At 38.9% G+C, this 18,713-nt stretch overlaps 1 long non-coding RNA gene across 3 annotated transcripts; it reads left to right on the top strand.

Annotated features, from left to right (window-relative positions):
• Positions 1-963: 963 nt before the first annotated feature.
• Positions 964-18,484, top strand: LOC102156700. Of its 3 annotated transcripts, XR_005368357.1 has the most exons (5): positions 964-1,066; positions 1,677-1,784; positions 5,574-5,800; positions 17,980-18,036; positions 18,224-18,484. It is a non-coding gene; the product is annotated as an uncharacterized LOC102156700 (long non-coding RNA). The 3 variants fall into 3 exon arrangements; XR_005368356.1 differs by lacking the exon at positions 17,980-18,036 and having other exon boundaries at positions 18,224-18,467; XR_005368355.1 differs by lacking the exons at positions 17,980-18,036; positions 18,224-18,484 and adding an exon at positions 7,543-8,785.
• The last annotated feature ends 229 nt before the right edge of the window (positions 18,485-18,713 follow it).

Below are 18,713 nucleotides of genomic sequence, written 5' to 3'. Positions count from 1 at the left end.
GACTTTGAGTTATCCAAAGTGAGATTATCTGGGTGGGTCTCCATCGGGTGAGGTTTTTTATTTTTTATTTTTTATTTTTATTTTTTATTTTTTCATAGAATAACCCTTATTTAGCAGAAATAAAATTTTAATGGGTAGCTTCATTATGCACAGAAACAAGAATCATCAAACAGGTGTTCCAGGAATAATTTTTTCTTGGCTAAGTCAAGAAATGAGCTTAATATCTAGGAGTACCACCTAGTCAATGAATTTTAGAGACTGGAGTGAGATTTTTAAAGAAGGTAAAATATCTGAGTTCTGCTGGCCTCCGGGGAGAAGCAGGTAACCATATCATCGATCTCCCATGGAAGGGGGCGCCTCTGGGACCTGGGGAGCTGAGTCACGACCGTAAGGAACGAATTCCTGCCAACAATCACACGAAGTTGGAAGAGGGCTCAAACTTCAGAGAAGACCTCAGCCTGACTGACATAGGAATCAGCTTCGTGAGACATAGAGCACAGGAGTCAGCCAAGTGATGCTCAGACTCCTACCCCGTAGAAACTCTGGGATATTAAATGTTTATTATTTGAAGCCTCTAAGCCTGCAGTGAATTGTTACACAAAACAGAAACCTAATATAGAGTGTGAGCTCAGATTTCTTAGTGTATTTAAAAATTAGGTACTTGGTTTTGAATCTGAGGCTGATTCAGGCATTTTCTAGGTTAGCTGGGTTTAAAGGATGCTGTTATTCTAAAAAATTGGGACACGTCCAACCGCAAATCCAAGTCCTACGTCCTAAGGGTGAGTGCCTGATGCCACAAATCCCAAAAATAATGTATAATAAAGCAAATGTCTTTTATTCTCTTATTCTTTAGCTGCCCTGGCAACTGGGTCATCCGCATTTCTACCAACGGCACCAGCAACCCCCCTCCCCTGTTTCCCTTAGAGGAGGAAGATTATAACCCTCAAGGAACCTCGAGGACACGTGCCCTCACAGTAGTCTCAGGGGTTGCCTGGCACTGTACTGAGTTCTGGACAAGTCTTCGCAACAACTCCTCAAGGCTGGGATTCTTAGCCACATTTTACTAGTAAGGAAATAAGGTTCAGAGGGATTCAGTGACTTGCTGAAGATCACCTAGACAGTGAATCATGGAGTTCGTGTTAGAAAATCCTATGGTTTCTCATCAAAATCTGCATTTTGTGGGGGGAAAAAAAAAAAAAAAAAGCCTTCTTATCGAAACATGGTCCTCTCCATCTCAAGCCTCATTCGTGATTCACCCAACCACCCACCCTTCAGGATTTAGAACTGGGCCCAACATTAACATGAGTCCTACATTCCCAGTTATCAATGAATCCAGGTGACCCATGAAGTAGATTTTTCACAAAGTAGCTTGTGTATCCTCCACAGATACTTGATCTAATGAACATGGGGAAGGCCACAGAGCAGCAAATTCCTCTACCTGAAAATAAGTTTTTGCTAAGTATCTCAGTTTCACCTAATTCCATGAAGCTTTTACTTCCCGGATATAAAGAGAAATTATATGGGCCTTACAGAGAAAAACTGCAAATGGCTTCTGCAGCCAAGGATAACTGCTGACACGTGCCCAGGGCTTAATTACCCTCAGCATACAGAGATTGTATTCATAATTCTAAAAAAGAAATGATTCAGTTTTAGTATCTTGTATTTTCTATTTACAGATTTATGATTCCATAGGAAAAATGGATAGCATTGTACAGCATTTGCATTTGTACAGCATTTAAGGCAACGAGCTTAAAGCCACTGATGAGAAAACAGGAATCGAATATGTAAGTCAATCAGCAAGATCACATCAAATTTTATCAGATCCCAGGAGCAGCGGGGGTATTGATCTTTTTCAGATAATCTTTTACTAATTGTATTGTGTATGTTTAAATAAGTATTAACCCGCAAGCGAAATTTGCCTAATAGGATATCAATATCTTGATAATCCTTTTTGCTCTACATAATGTTTTTATTAATGTAAAATATGTATATTAAAAGACAACTATAGCCTTGAAATAAACAAGCATATAGAGTTATATAAAACAATAAATATTCACATACATGTATTTTACATATGCCCAGTTGTATGCTGCGTGTACACGTGTGTGTGATGCTAAACTCCCATGAGTTTCCCAAATATTGGCTGGTGCGATGTTGAAGTGGCCTTTTGCTCATCTGATGGAAGTTTGGTGATGGGTTAGATTTTTGTCTTGTCTTGATTCTCCATCCTGGTCTGACTCAAGGTAAAGCCGAGGCATACAAGCTCTATCGGACGGAGCTTTTGTCTCTCTTACTGATAGATCACAAGTGTCTGCGTACTGCCTCCGCCACGGTAAACACCTGCTGAATGACTGCAATAAACTAATGGCCTGAAATGAGATTATTTTTCCATATATGCAAACTGAGACCAGGAAGGAAACATGTTAAGGTGCTAATAACACGTCATGCTTTAAAAAGAAAAAGAAAAAAAATTTTAGCTTAAAAAAAAGAAAAAAGAAAAATAAATGAAAGAAGAAAAAAGAAGCTGAATGTGTGAGTTTTCCTTCCCTGGACAAAGGTTTGACCTACTTATTTATTTCAACTGGAGGGATTATGAGGTAGGATAATAGGATGAGGTAGGAGGATAGGATGATCTTAAGGATGAAATGGAATCATGTTCAGTTTCATCAGGATCCTTTCAAAAAAGAGCAGCTTGAGGATGGATTGATCATTGGCATCCTTCTTCATTTTTCTCTTCACTGTACTCTGAATTTTGTTTTAAAATCAAGACTGCCATTCCGGATGAGCTCCTCTGCATCCAATACATACTTACAACATTCTATAATAAAATCTCACATTTTTAAAAATTTTTTTAAATTTATTTATGTTAGTCACAGAGAGAGAGAGAGAGAGAGGCAGAGACATAGGCAGAGGGAGAAGCAGGCTCCATGCTCCGGGAGCCCGACGTGGGATTCGATCCCAGGTCACCAGGATCGCGCCCTGGGCCAAAGGCAGGTGCTAAACCCCTGCGCCACCCAGGGATCCCCAAATCTTACATTTTTTAAGTGAGGACAATTGCGTCCTGGTAAGCATGCGTAACACTACGTGTATTAATGTGAAAGCCACACTGGTGTAATTCAGGAATTACAAGCACAGCCCTAACCAAAGAGGATTGAAAAATAAATAAATAAACGAATCAGCATCTTCCCTTAGGGATACTTCCTACGTCCAGAAAAATCTCGACAACCACTACATCATGAACTTTTAATCATGTATCAAAAGTGGCAGCAAAACCTACTTAGCTTGTATGTGCGACTGAAGAAACAGTAGCATTTAATTATCCCTGGAAACTTGAAATCATAAATATTAAGCCAAAGGTTTCCACAAGGCCTTATTATGTAGTATTGTAAACTATTTTGCAATTCTTTTCAAATATATTTGTGGTGAATTCATTAAGGCAGAATGGTTCGTTGGTTAGATCACAAGAGACTCATTTCAAAAATCAGAAATTTCATCTAACACTAATTGGAAAGTTAACCCCATAAAATTGTGTTGATGGTCAATATCCTGCCACTCTGCCTAATTTATCCAAAGGGAACAGTATGGGGCTGATGAGTCAGAGGAATGAGTCAGAACCGCTTGGCTGTTTGCGGCGGTGATGGAACCCTACAAATGATTATTTCATTTCTAGACACCACTTAGATAAATAATGCATAACGTTATAACCCAGCATGAGATTCAATATTTTGACTTAGGAACAGCTTTGTTCTTTCCTGCAGGACAATTAATATCTGGTTAGACGCCACCGTGAAGGATGAACTATTTCTTAAAATGTTGTCTGATGTCTTCTCAGCTCTTCACTTTGGTGCACATAATATTATTTTATGAACCCTGGAGTGCCTGGACAGCAGTAGAGATGCATTCAAGCACCATGGAAATGGCCTTGAGACATAAGCCTAGAGCCAGACCTTTTACGCATCACAGAAGCAAATCAGATGTCTTGTAGGAGAGGAGAAATCCGACGGCCAGCTTTCAGGGCCAACGCTAAGATCCGTGGGTGGTATTTTACCGAGGATGTTACTTGAATATGAGAAACTTTTCCTCACCCCCTTCCCACCGACTCTCCTGTAGTCTGTGTGCTACTTGACACGTGCCCTTGCTGTGGTGTAGCTTTCAAGTTCCTATGTCTGCAGAAATATATAAAAAAATGTATTATCTGTCAATCCATGAGCAGGGGGAGAAATTGTGCCGGCAAAGCCTCCTTAGATGCTATAAAAAGAAATATAGTGGCTTCAGCAACCCAGGAGTTCCCAGTCTTCGCAATAAATCATAGCCACTTAGCTCAGACCGCCACAAACCTCTTTCTACTGATGAGGCACCGTGCGCTGTCACTGCCTGTTTGACTCCCGAGTTGCTGGATGAAGACCAGATGAACTCCAAGAGCTGGCCATTTGCCTTGAACAGCTCAAAAGAAAAGAGCCGGTAATATCCACAGATCTGACAATCCCAGCGTCAGCAGAATTGGTTGCTTTTAGGAAGGAATTTTAACAACGGGGCTGCTTAAACAAAAAGGCGTTCAGAATTTAGGCTTCTGAATCACTTGCTGTTACAACTGAAGGAAGCCCATTTCGAATGGACACAAAATCCGATTTCTGTTGTTTGGCTCTCCAAAAGCTTCAAGTCCAATTCGAGCAGTAAGACGGGGTAGCTTGATGTCTTTGGGTGATTCCCTTAGCCTTGGCCCCCCAGAGCTGAAATACTGAAACCAGAAGGCAAATCCAGGAGAGGAAGGAAAATGCTCTCTATGGTCGACTGAAGGTGAGGCCATAAAGCATCAAGGGGCTCGTGCCAATGCCACACGCTCAAGACAATGAAGGGAATGAGGTTGGTTTCAGACATAAAGAGAATCCCGTTTTCTTGCATTTCCCCCTTGTTTCCATTTGTCACAGGCAGTTGGGGCCACTGTCACAGAATACCATGGACTGGGTGGCTTGTACATAGTGAACAGTATTTCTGACAGTTCTTGACTGTGTCGAGTCCAGGGTCAAGTGCCAGCAGATTTGGTGTCTGGTGAGAGCCACACTTGCTGGGTCACAGATGGCCATGTTTTTGCTGTGTCTTCTCAGGGCAGAAGGGGCAAGAGAACCCAAAGGAGTCTCTTTTATAAGGGCACCAAAGCCATTGATGGGGACTCTACCCTCATGGCCTAGTTCCCTCCCACAGTCTCCAAACTCCCCATACCAAACAGAGTTTCAACCTACGAATTTGGAGACTTGTGGGGGTAGGGGTGGTGCACATTCAGTCCTTTGCAAAACTAAAAAGCAGAAAGCAACTAGAAACAAAAGAGAAACATATAAAAACACCTAGAGAGAAAAACCAAATAAAGAATCACGTAGAGTTGTCAGCAAAACCATATAATTTCTTGACTTTTAGTCCCTGACTTTTTTTTCCCACTACTCCCATCAGGGACAAACTACGGTTCATGCACCTGTAGGCTCACTTACTCTTCCTCTCTCCCTTTATATTGAATTTTAAAGTGTCTTAAAGAGATTTAATTCTTCCCAGTGACTTTACACAAACATGTGTTTTCCTAGGAACAGGAAAGAGATAAATGCAGAGAGCACCTGCAGGTATATTGCTCATTTTCCTGCAGAGAACCAGGCTTGTAGTTCCCTGTTCCGGGACGGACAGATACCAAGGCACACATCTATCCATCTGCTGAAGCAGTGGCACATGAGTTCCAAAAAGAATCCTTACTGAGAATGGATGGGCTGGTGGAAAGAAAAGGAGGGGCCGGCTTCTTCCACTCACCTTGGTGCAGGTAAAATAACTAAGTGCAGAACCACTGAAGGCACGCAGGACTTCACATGATCTTTAGGGCGGGGGCCAAAAAAAAAATGACCACTTGAGAAAGAATTTGTTCTGAAAGTTGCCGAATCTTTCCTGTCGGCATAACTGACTACTGCGCTCAATGGCTTTCCTGCAGTTGCTCTTTTATCCCAAATCTGAAACTGTAATGAAAAGGTTAATCATAGCTCACCAGGGTTTATTGTAGTTAGAGGCTATTAATGGTTTGAGTGGAGTCCAGGTACTTCAAACCCTCAAGCATATTGAAAGAAACCAGTTATTAACGGGGGCCATGCCCTGCAGACTAAGGAGTACATAATAATTTCCACTCTGAGCAAATCTGAATTTAAAAGAATATGGGAAAGTCAAAAGGTCTCCTCTAGCACCTGTTTACTGCTGGCTGCGTAAGTGGACTTAACATTGTACTAAGTGGGGGGTTTTCTTGTTGGGTTTTTTGTTGGTGGTGGTGGTGGGTTTTGTTTGTTTGTTTGTTTGTTTGTTTGGAGTTTTTTTAATTGACCTAAAAATTCCTAGGTAAGTGTTAAGAGTGCCAGCTCTGGAGTCAGAATGAGTGACTAAGAAACAAAGCTTTGCAGGTTCTTACCTATATGACCTTGGGTGGATTATTTCACCTTGATACTCTTCCGTTCAGTTTCTTTATCCATAAAATGAGTGTGATTGAAGTACTTAATCTGTAGGGCTGTTGCGAGCTTGGAATAAAGAAATGCCTGAAGAGGGCTGAGCGACGTGCCTACCACCTGGTGAACACTCAATGAATGTCAACAATTCTTCTTATTGTTAATGTCACCGTCATTACTGCTACATGAAAGCAAGAGATAATAACTTAAAAAGAACCCAACCCCCAAGAGAAAAAAATCTTAAACTCTTCTGAATCATGACCTATGCACAGAATCCCATTTATGAATTGTTTCAGTCCTGAAGCGTTATCAATACCCTCACGAATCTCTAGGATTCTTCAGAAAATGTGCTGCCCTTGTCTATCAATTTTTACGTTGCTGATTCAACTGTCCTCCAGTCTGAATAAGATTTCTGTCATGGTGAGCGTTATTCACTGAGCTGCGTACAACCTTTATCGCGGTAACTAATGGCGTGCATTTCTCCAAATAGTGAGTGTGCGTGGTGGGTCATAAGAGTTGACGGGTAAACTGCTCCATAAAAAAGGTGATATCCTCAATTGTACCTTCCTTATAATACATGTTTTTATGTGTTCCTACTAGAATGGAGTCAGGGCACCTTCATATAAGACGTTTATTATTAGCAAAGCATTTTCAAAGTAAGAGCTTGTAATCTTTTGTGGCTGAATTTTTGTTTTATCTAATACTCATAAGTACAGTCTTACTGAATAACTGGATCTGCATCCTTGCATAGATTTCTTTCAATGCTAGAAAGTCCTGCTCCTTCCTGTGGAGCTCAAGCCAGCAGCTTAAAACACCAGGTGATGCCATGAGGGAGAATTGACATCAGTTGGGCCCTAAATGGGCCAGTGATATTTCTTATCTAGGACACAATATTTGTACTCCTCAAGACCAGTCACTAATTGAAAATCCAAAATTTATTTTCATTTGCTGGTGGTGAGATGAATTCTCTTCATTCACCACACCTCTGCCTTGGACTTTGCTAGAATAAGGCAAGGGGGCTTTGGGAAATGTAGAGGAAAACCAACAGAGACAGAAACTTTTTTTTTTTTTTTTTCAGGGAATATATTGAAGATAGTGGATCCACTGATTGCCTTGTAAACAGCACATTCTGGAACCTTGAACCTTGAACAGATTTCCCCTTCCTCTCTTACGTTTACAGATTCAAAGCTTACCATCTCTTCCCCTACCTCGTCTCAGAATAGGGCTCTCTAAAGAGTAATACCAGATGGAGATGAGCGGTGGACTATTCTACCTGAGGCAGAGGAGGAAAGGCAGCTCCCTGAAGGGAGATGGAAGGAAAGGGTGATGAGGGAAAGGGGAGGAAATCACAAAGGTTTAAGAAATTGCCCAAGCAGAGGGGAAAGATGAACGGCTAGGATGTGGGAGAGACCTGAAGAAAGCCACTATGAAGTAGTCTGAGGTGAAATGAACACCTTCAAGCTGAGGATGAATAGAAAGAGGACAAGCCACTCAAATGGCCCCACTTTCATTCTGTTCAATTTAGAATTAGAACTCAATCCAAAGTAAAATATTATTTTGCACACTTTTGTGCTGTTATGGGCTGAATTGTGTTTCCAAAAAAATCCTATGTGGAATCCCTAATCCCCAGTACCTCAGAATGTAAGCATATTTGGAGATAAGATCTTTGAAGAGATAATGGAGTTAAAATGAGGACTTTAGGATGGGCCCTAATCCAATAGGACCAGAGATTTGACACAGACATACGTACACACGGAGGAAAGAACATTTGAAGACATAAAGAAAAGAATCATTTGCAAGTCAAGGAGAGGGTCTTCAGAAGAAACCAATCCTGATCTTAGACTCCTCGCCTCCAGAAATCTAAGGAAATCAATTTTTGTTTAAATTACTCAGACTGTATCCCTTCTCCGCCTTTTGACTGAGATCAAGCGCATTCAGACAGCGGCACTCCGTGATGGCAGCCCTAAAAATCTCTGATGTGCTTTTGTCTAAGTAACAGTAATACCATTTAATGATGGACACTACTGCACCATTGTTCAGTTTTTGTTGCCTGATTCTGGAATTTAACAAACTTAGGGCTGCCATGTTCAAGTATTGGGATTGGTGCAAAGTTTGCAAGGATGAACATTCTGTTTCCTGTACTCTCAAGAGGCTCACACTCTCACTGGGCACACACATGTGTAAAAACATAAAATTAGGTGGAAACTTGGTCAGGGCTTTATGAACAGAGTGCGTAAGAGGCCCAAAGAAGGAATGACATCCTAGCCTTTCCTTTGGGGAAGACTCTGCGACATTGTCTGATAGAGAAAGCTTTGAGATAAAGGGCCCTCCAAAGGTAGATTGAAAAGCAAAGACCAAAACATAATTTTTCTGTTGCCACATGTAAAGATTTTACAGGTAACAAGATTTTTAAAACCTAGGGATTTCAAAGTCTTAATGTCATTCAGCCTCAGCGCCCCTCGATAAAGCAACACGGTAGTGTTTAGAGCATCACGAACATGCTGTTTGGACATCTCTTAGGACAGTTCTGAACTCCCATGCATTAAGAGGAACTCTCGTCAGCAAATGGAAGACACAAGACTCACACTTGTAGAAACATTGACTCATGCAGGTTAAAATCCCAGACACGTGTTCACTACAGGTACTGCTGCCTCTGGGAACTCAACTGATGTCGTGAGGACAATCTCTGTCTCCTCCGTCTCTAGACATGATTTTCTTTTGGTTTACTTCATTCTCATGCAAACTGTTTCTGCCCTGTGCTTCTTGGCACCTCTAGGCTCACTTCATACTTAAAATGAAGGATACGTACAGATCAAAAGCATCTCCAATCTAATAAAATCAGTGAAAATGCCAATATTTTATCTCATTAGATACACAGTTTTCCACATATTTATCCTGGAGAAATGTTATAGCTAATGGAATAAAATATACTTATTGGTCAAACCTGCAGCAGGGCCTACCTGAGGAACTGAAGTGCACATCAGACAAAAGACTGAACCCTCTTTGTATGGAATGGGCTGCATTAAACTTGTAGTGTTCAGATAAAGTGTATTGGTTGATGGACGCACAAAGGCAGTAGTTGTATGCATCCTAATCAATACAGAATTATTTCTATTTCACACCTGTGCATGTCTTATCTCTCCTACTCTGAGTTGTAAATAAATGTTTCTTCAATTTGTTCTATATTAAAAAGAGCAGAGATGCATATAATATATAAAGTATGCCAACCACTGTCCTTGATGGGCTCTAACTCATTTAATAAGTACAATAAGTGTATAAGATACCTTCATTGTCCCCAGATAAGGATATCTAAGCCATCTGGGGTTAAGTGACTTTCATAAAGGCACATAGCAATGGGGAGCAGAGCTAGAATTCAAACAGAGCTTGGCTCCAGAGTTCACCAACATATTCCCTAAGTTATATGACTCTTCCTGTCGGTGGTGTTCACTTAGAGTGCACTGAATGATTAAATGACTAGTAGCATGATGGTTACAACCTCAGCAGCAGAACGAGGAATTAAATCCAGAATTCCTGTTTACTACTCTAAGATTCTTATCCATAAGACCTTATTGCCTTTGGAACGATTCACTTTGATGGTCTTATAATTTAAGGGTTTTTGTTGTTGTTGTTTTTAGTTTTCTGACCTAGAGTGTCTTTTCATCGTTATGCATTGGATCCTTACTTGTGAATGAGAAGAGATTTTCTTTTAACCAGTGTTCCATTTATTTATTTCATCTCATTTAGATGAAGATATTATTAAAAGCTGCAAGAGTCCAGGGAGTTATAAATCAGAATGCTAATCTGTGAGGTTCATTTTACCAAATGTTAACAGTCCTGTCAGAATATTAAAGATGGGATTTAATACCCTGTTAAAAACATTATTTACAAAATTTTTATAATACTTAGATTTTTGTGTACAAGAAAATGGTACATGTGGATGTGGATTCTTTCGGCTGTTGATGTAAATATAGTTTTGCTTTCTAGACTGTTTCATATGGGCAGTTTTCCATTTTGAATCAACTTTGGTCTTATCTACAGTATAATTCATTACAGACTTAATTAATTTTACTATTGAAACTATGCATTAGTGCATATTGGTTCTACAGACACGGTGCACACGTACACTGTTAGCCCCCTACCCCATAGCTACCCCTGCCAGTGCTGTTGTCACACAACAAATTCTTGTTTAATTGGTTCGGGGACATCAAAAACTCAGAAGAGACTTCAGAAGTTCTTATTAAGAACGAAGTCTGGCCCCAAAGCATCCATTTACATACTAGATGGAAATTTGGTCTAAATACAAGCATTTCAAAGCAAAGCAGTTCAAAAATCTCCATCCAACCAAGAAAGTCCTCATGTGGTAAGACCAAGCTCAGAGCTCTCAAAAGGTACCTCTGCTCTCTAGAAGTCAAGCTATAGACAGGTTGGTCTTTCAGTATCCACAACAGGGTAATAGATGGCTCAAGCTCTGTTCAACAGCTTAAAAACACAACCAGAGAATTCTTGACCATGAACTTTTTTTATTTCTATTTTTAACAAATATACAAATTCACACAAAAAACGCCAATGCGTAACTAAAAGGTGAATGATAATAGATGCATTATAAAAGTTAACATTAGTTTAACTTTGTGAGGAAAACCGGCAAATTTCTAATTTGCTATAAATTTTTAGGATATACCCAAACTCAATCTTACTAAATTACAATAATCACAAGAGCAACAGTATAAATACAGGAAAGAAAATACTATGAGGAGCATTCTATTTGACATCCAGACAAGAAATGTAATCTGTAGTGAGAGTATATTCCAAGAATAAAGAAGGAAAACAGAGATGTAAATTAGCAAAATTGAAATATAGACTTTAGTAATACTAAAAATGTTATAGATGTGCAATTGCTTTTGAGTAGTTTATATAAGCTTTATATATATTGAATATAATATATGAGTATGATATATTTTATGTTTTTTTTTTAATTTCAAAATCATAAGAGCCAGGGCTACCTAAAGTTCAAGTCCAGAGATAAATCGTGGAAGATTAACCCCACCATACAGTGAAAACAGTTAAACAACCTCACAAACAAATTTCAGCATTTTTTTTTCACTTTTTAGAATCCTTCCATAAAAGTTTTTGCTACTTTAGACGAATTTTCTGCCATAGATATTCTCTTAACCATTCCATTGGTCCTGACCCCATTCGACTCTTCTGTTAGAGCCACCAGTTGAGGAGCTATTTATACAGTGTTCTCAGGTGTTAATAGCTCCCTCAATTGACATCACTGTGGAGAGACGAACATTTCGAATTCAGTTATCAGCTTTCCTGTCATTTGCATTGTCAGTTTCATTCATCTTCCTGGGAGCAAGTCAGTCTGAAATAACACAGACCTAGCAAAGGAAAATGAGCCCGGGAGGCTTCTCATTGTTTTCAGTTCCATTCAATGTAATTATTACCTCATTCTGTGCCAGACTTTTGGTATTCAGAATTTGCAAAAATTAGGTATGATTATTACCAAGAGAAATGTCAGCTTTTCAGAGCATATCATCATTTGGAGAATCATGATAGATATCAGCCAATATTTTTAAAATGGTGGTAAGGTTTAATTTTAGGAGTGGAAGAATGGGCAATTCCCATCCACTTTGGGCCCTTGATTGGTTGCGCTTGAAAGGACAAAATAAGATTAATATGCATCTTAACAAAATTGAGAAAATCCCATCAGAGGACGCCGAAAAACCAACCTGAGGCAACCAGAGAAACTGTGGCCCTGAAAATCCTTAACAAAGGGCCCCAAATAAATTCCTACAATGAGTATAATTGAAATACATATAAGGAAATCATGTAACAAGCAATCTTTTTCAATTAAATAATCAACGGTACACTGGCTGAGGGGAAAACGAACATATACAGTCTTTGAAAGCAAATAAGGAGAGAAACATGCACTGCTGTCAACACTACGTTAAAATCCCTAATTACGATGCACAGGTTTCCAAGCTAACTTGCAGTGTGACCTGCAAACATGATTTGTTTTCCCTGGGAGCTGTGGTCAACATGAGGCCAGAAGTCTGGTCCCTTTGCCCAGAGCCCAAGAGATGTTCTGAGAGGCAGAAGAGTCAAGCAAATGGCCCTATTGAATGCAAATACACAGAGAAACAATGCGGTGCAGAAATATCTGGGGTCAGGTGCCTGCTTGGAATACTTTCAAGCCTTGAATAAAAGGCAGAAAAGGCCCAGAGAAAGATAAATGAAATAATAAAAGAAAATCAATAAATACTTGGAAGAAAAAAATTTTTGAGCAGTTTTTATGTGCCAGGTATTGTGCTAAGTGTATTCACTTGTCATGTCCTTTAGTCCTAGAAATAATTAATGTGAAGACCTCAGTCCAATTTCTTGGCTCATGGTAGAGCCAGCTCTCTGAGGCACCCATTACTATTATTATTATTATTAATCACGCCTATTGCAATTAAGTTTTCATTGGGGGATGATGATGTTAAGTGAAAAGGAAAAGTGTATTTTTGGAAAGGAAGAGGGTGGGTTTACATGAAGTGCCTACAGTGTGCTGGATTTTTACATGTCTTAGTATATATCAACTTAAAATAACTCTGGGGAATAACTTTATAGTCCCTAATTTATAGAAGAGAATGCTGATATTTTCTCTTTCCTCTTAAATTCTTCTTTTTATCGAGACTCTATCCCTTCTTTTTATCGAGACTCTTTTGCTCTTTCTTCCCTCCCTCTTTCCTTCTTCTGCCCATGAATTTATTATCTTTTTTCTCCCAGGAAATGAGAGAATAGTTGGTTTGGTTTCATTACAGAAATAGATATAATTTAAAATAAAATAAAACATGTTATGTCTGTGTGCATACACGCATACATATATATGCACACACATGTATATACATAGAATATTTTTGATAATAAATTTATTTTTTATTGGTGTTCAATTTGCCAACATACAGAATAACACCCAGTGCTCATCCCGTCAAGTGCCCCCCTCAGTGCCCGTCACCCATTCACCCCCACCCCCGCCCTCCTCCCCTTCCACCACTCCTAGTTCGTTCTTAATGAAGCGAAAATTATACTGAAACATGTTGAAATAAAGATTTAGGTTCCTGTACCAATGTATGACACAGTCAGTCAGAGGAGAATTACAAATTTGTCTCTGAGCTTCCTTACATCCACCATAAAAAAATACAAGCAATATTATAGAGGTCACTGTGTCTGTAGGATAAAAACAAAAGAGATAATAAAAAATACTCATTTTTTTCTGATACTTCGCCAAAAAGTAGGCAGAGTAAAACTGATATGCTCCCTTCGCCTCTCAAAAATCATCCATCAAAGAAGGATTAAAAAATATGTAAAATCCACCTTCGCCAAAACGAGGGGATATTTGTAACCCTGAAACACCATATAAAATGACAGAAGAAGGTAACCAAGGAAAAGTAAATGACTTAGCTAAGATAAGGTCAAACCTAAGCAAAAATCAAAAAAGGACAAATCCATTTTCCTGCCCAGACTGCAGAAAGGCTTAGGAATTGCAGGTGCAGGTTACCTTTTAAGTCACAGAGGAGGCAAGGCAAATGGGAATTGTTTGAAAATCCTTTTCACCACAAGGAGATCCTCATGTTGTCCTGATCTCCCGCATTATGGAGTCAAACAACTTTCTCCTTGCCCTTGAAGGAGTAGGAAACTTGGGGAGTAGGAATGGGGACTACAATCCGACTCATGACATCACAGGGAAATCACTAACCTACAGGCTACCTGCACGCAATCTCAGTCACGCACAGGATCACCAAACGTGTGAGTATGAAAGATAAAACACGACAAGTAAAAACTAAAACACCATTTGACTCCAAATAGAGACAGGCTAGGGTAAAATAAGAACACTGACAAGAAATTTAATTGGCACACATAATAAATATAATATCTGAGAGATAGTATAAAAGAGGATATTGCATCTTTTAGAAAAGAGCCAACTCACATTAAAAGAAAGAATATTCAAATAACAACAGCAATATATATATATATATGAATGAATTGGAAAATTTTATATATAATATATAACAATAATATAATATATAATATTTTATATTATATATTATACATATATATATATAGCAATTTTGGTAGAATGACCTAAACAGGTTGGGAAAAGCTAATTTTTAAAAAATATTTATATATAAAATAGAAAAGAAAATTTGAGGAGCAATCTGAACCTCATTTCAGAAAGAGCAGAAAATACTTATGGGGAAGAAATAAAGACCATTTCTCCCATCTCGATGAGATGCAACCCAATGAATGAAAAAGTTTCATGCTAAAGCACATCATCATAAATTTCAGAACACCAGAGATAAAACATACAAAAAATTTCCAGAGACTCTAAACAGGTCACAGACAAGAATGGTAACCAGAACTGCTCAAGACTTCTCCAAAGCAACTCCTGAAGCAAGAACACAAAGAGAAATTCTTCCCATATCTCAAGAAAATAATTTTCCATCAAATGTTTTGTACAAACCTACATTGTTAATCAACTCTATGGGTAGAATTATGATATCCTCAAATTTTCAATGTCTCTAAAAAAGTTAATGTCAATATCTATTTTCTTAGGAAGTTGCTAGAGGGTATTTTCCAGCAAAACATGGGGTAAGTAAACCAAAATAGGGACGATTCATCAAAGCAGGGTTTAGAGGGAAGCCCTTAACCAAGAGATTTGTAGAGGAAGACATTTCAGAGTAAACGGGATGTGGGAGGGTTACAGGAGGCATATTTTTTTCAGAAATAAGTAATAAGTTAGGAGAGAGGTTGACCCAGTGAGAGATCATGAGAACCGGTATTTTATAGGCTCAGAGGAGAGCAGGCCCAGATGCAAACATCCCAACATTACTTTAATGTATCACATCCCAAATATTAAATTCACATATTAGTAATTGTTAGCTGCATACTGATGATCAAGCTCTTTCTCTCTCCTCTTAAGCAGGCTCAGCAGCACAGACAGCAAGGTAGAAAATATTACTTTCCCCCATTGACTATTATTATCAAAGACAGCTTCTTTATGTGGGAGGCAAAATTTACAAAGTCGTGTAATGGGATGAGTGACAAAGTTCTATTTAACTATTTTATATGAAGAAGAGATTTTTTTTATTCCTAACTGAGCAGCATGTATTCAGACACTTCTCTATTTAAGACTCTCATTTGTCACTTTCCATAAATTCTGGCAGAAGTCAAACTGTGCTTAGGGCCCTTTCAGCGAACAGCTTGTGACTTTTTTCCAAGTGTTTTTTAAACCATTTCCATGAGCCCCGTATCTGGTGATAGATTTGTTTTGAGCTCTCAGAAACTGGAGCTATCTGGGTCACTGCTCTACTCTGGACATTGTACCTCTTGACCATATGCTTTGCAAGTGCCTCACACAAGTTCTGCACAGTAGGAAACACTCTTGAGTTGGATGATGCTGTGGCATCGATTGTCCAGGTCAAGAAAAATTGTACAGGGCCCCCAAACACTTAATTTTTACTCAGGTTACCCCCTTTTTGGCAGTTGCACTAGATCCTATTTCCTATGAGGTATTGGAATGTGGTCTTAAGTACAATCCAAAGCAATTTAAAAGAGAATTCACCCTTTTACACTTTAGTAATTGCTTTTTAATGTCTACTTTCTGTGTTACGCCCTATATCTTCATGCCTTTTAAATAATAAATTATATCATTGGGGATCTTTGAGATGAGATGGATGGTAAACATACGGGTATCAAAGATATTAAGTGTAAAATGAAGGTATGGTGTTGCTATCATAAACACCTGATGTCACTTCCCCTTGGATTATTATCTTGCCTCCAAGAAAAGGCTTCTGAGGTCATCTGAATTTATACCAACTAGTCCACATGCCTAGGGTGAATGGTATTCAAACAATAATTAAGGTACTTTGTAGGCTGAGTTAAAATATGACTTCAAAAATGCAAGATTTTTATGGTTCATATTTGGGTTTCACAAAAATAATATAGGAAAAAATTGAGATTTTACTTCCACTTTAAGAAATGTTTCAAGAAATCTGCATAGAAAGAAGGAAAAAGGAAAATGAAGAATTGCTACATCTATGCAGTTTGACATTTCTCAAGTATTTCCCGATATTAGACATTTTTCTCTTATGCATATTCCTAGTTCAGGGAGAAACAATCTAAGGACAGTAGGTAGGAATCATCGAGCAGCCCAACCAGGGCCAGCAGAATCTGATAATCTGTCTGAACTTGTAATATGTGTAACCTACTTTGAAAAATTTAGAAAACTCAACATTTGCATAGTTGCTTTGTTCAAGTGATGGGCTGAAACCAAAGTTAGCTTTAGGCCTATCAGTTCAATGTGTACATTCAACTTTACTGTGAATGAAAACCTACCGTATTTTTCCTGAAGGCCGACAAAAATCTTAATGGTTGTTAAAGCTATTCAAACATCTTCTGGGTACATTTTTAAAACCTCAGGTCTCTTGTAATGAATTTTTCCATCTCATGGAAAAAAAATTATTTCTCCACTTCTAATTTTGGTAACCCTAGATGCAGGCTGCATTTAGCAAAGGCCTCTGAAGAAAAACAAGATCTTTTTATCCTAAGGATCAGTCTTCACATCAGAACACAGACTCAAAAAAAAAAAAAAGAAAGAAAATAAAGGAAAGGAAAGGAAAGGAAAGGAAAGGAAAGGAAAGGAAAGGAAAGGAAAGGAAAGGAAAGGAAGAAAGAAAGAAAGGAAGAAAGGAAGAAAGGAAGAAAGGAAGAAGAAAGGAAGAAAGAAAGAAAGAAAGAAAGAAAGAAAGAAAGAAAGAAAGAAGAAAAGAAGAAAGAAAGAAAGAAAGAAAGAAAGAAAGAAAGAAAGAAAGAAAACAAAGTGAAGCACTCCCATGAGTAGGAAGATTTGTTATCTCAGTTTATTTTGCGGAAACTTAGAGTTTCCAGTCGTATTTCATATCGCAGATTGGTAAGGCAATATTGTTGGACACTGGAAATTCATTTTGGTCTACTCTTTGTTCATCTCCACTAAGAGCTAAAATGACTTTTGAGCCCTAGGATTATCTTTAAAATATTTGTCTGTGACAAAGGCTTTCCTGAGGACAGACTCTGCATTATTCACGAAAGGTCTAGCTTTGACATATGGTTCTCTGCATGAGTTCAACTGCTGGCCGACTCCCATTCTGCAAGCTCTACTGCCAGCTGGAATCAATAGCATGCTGTACGAGGGGCAGAGCCGTTATTCTTTTGTAGAAACAGACATTTGTCTCCTGCTTCTCCAGTCATCTGTGGGCTGCACCACACATTTAGATACTTAAGCAAACGATATCTGATATCCCATTTCGTGGTTATCCATTTGGTCTCCCAAAGGGATTCACTGAGGTCAGGGACTCGGCTTTGTACGATTTTGCATCTGTTACGGTTTTACAGCAGTGCTGGGCGCGATGGTAGGGGCCGACCGACTCTTGAAAACGTTGTGTAGACACTAACCACTAAATCTGCTTCATGTTCTGTTTCTACCATTTAACAGGAAGACACATTCTAGAGTATGGATATCTAGAAGTCAGACAACCATATGTCCCTCAAGGTGTGTTTTGTTGGGGGTGGGGGGAAGCCTAAGGAGGGAGTAATAGTAGCTCCGTCATGACCCTCGCTGAAGTCCCATGTCCCAGGAAAGGTGGATGCAAAATGTCATGGGATGTGGAGGGGGGTGATAGATATGGAAGGCTCCCGGCCATGTAATTGTTTTTTTTTTTTTTTTTTTAATCTAATAGGAGATTCATTGTAAGCTGAGATCCCACGTAAGGACCTTGAAGTTGGCATCTAGGGGAGCACAATGTAAAGAACTCACTGCCCTGATGAAGCAGAGAAGATTGTGGCCGAACGGATTACCTACGATGGGCTCCATAATGTCCCAGAACAGAGAGACAATTGTAAAAAGTAGTGAAACAGAGAAAAACTATCCTTGAGTAAAGATAAATTATGTTTTCAACATCGTATACAATTATGTTTATAAATTACGGAGTTCTCATCGAACAGGATAAAAAGTATTTTGTTTTGTTTTGTTTTGTTTTGTTTTTGAGAATCTTCATAAAATTCCAACCAAAAATGATGCCCTAGATCTCTTTAGCTGAGTTGTGGGACTGATGAGACACTTCTTGACTATTGCTGTCAAAATTGTGTCCCCAGAGCAGGGAAAGGTGGGCCCTGTGCTGAAAGTGATCGCTGGCGCTGCGGCTCACCATCCTGGACACTCCTCTCCCC

This window comes from Canis lupus, chromosome 13 (assembly GCF_011100685.1).
Source record: "Canis lupus familiaris isolate Mischka breed German Shepherd chromosome 13, alternate assembly UU_Cfam_GSD_1.0, whole genome shotgun sequence".
NCBI classification, from domain to species: domain Eukaryota; kingdom Metazoa; phylum Chordata; class Mammalia; order Carnivora; family Canidae; genus Canis; species Canis lupus.
This window is presented reverse-complemented; position numbering and strand designations above follow the sequence as displayed.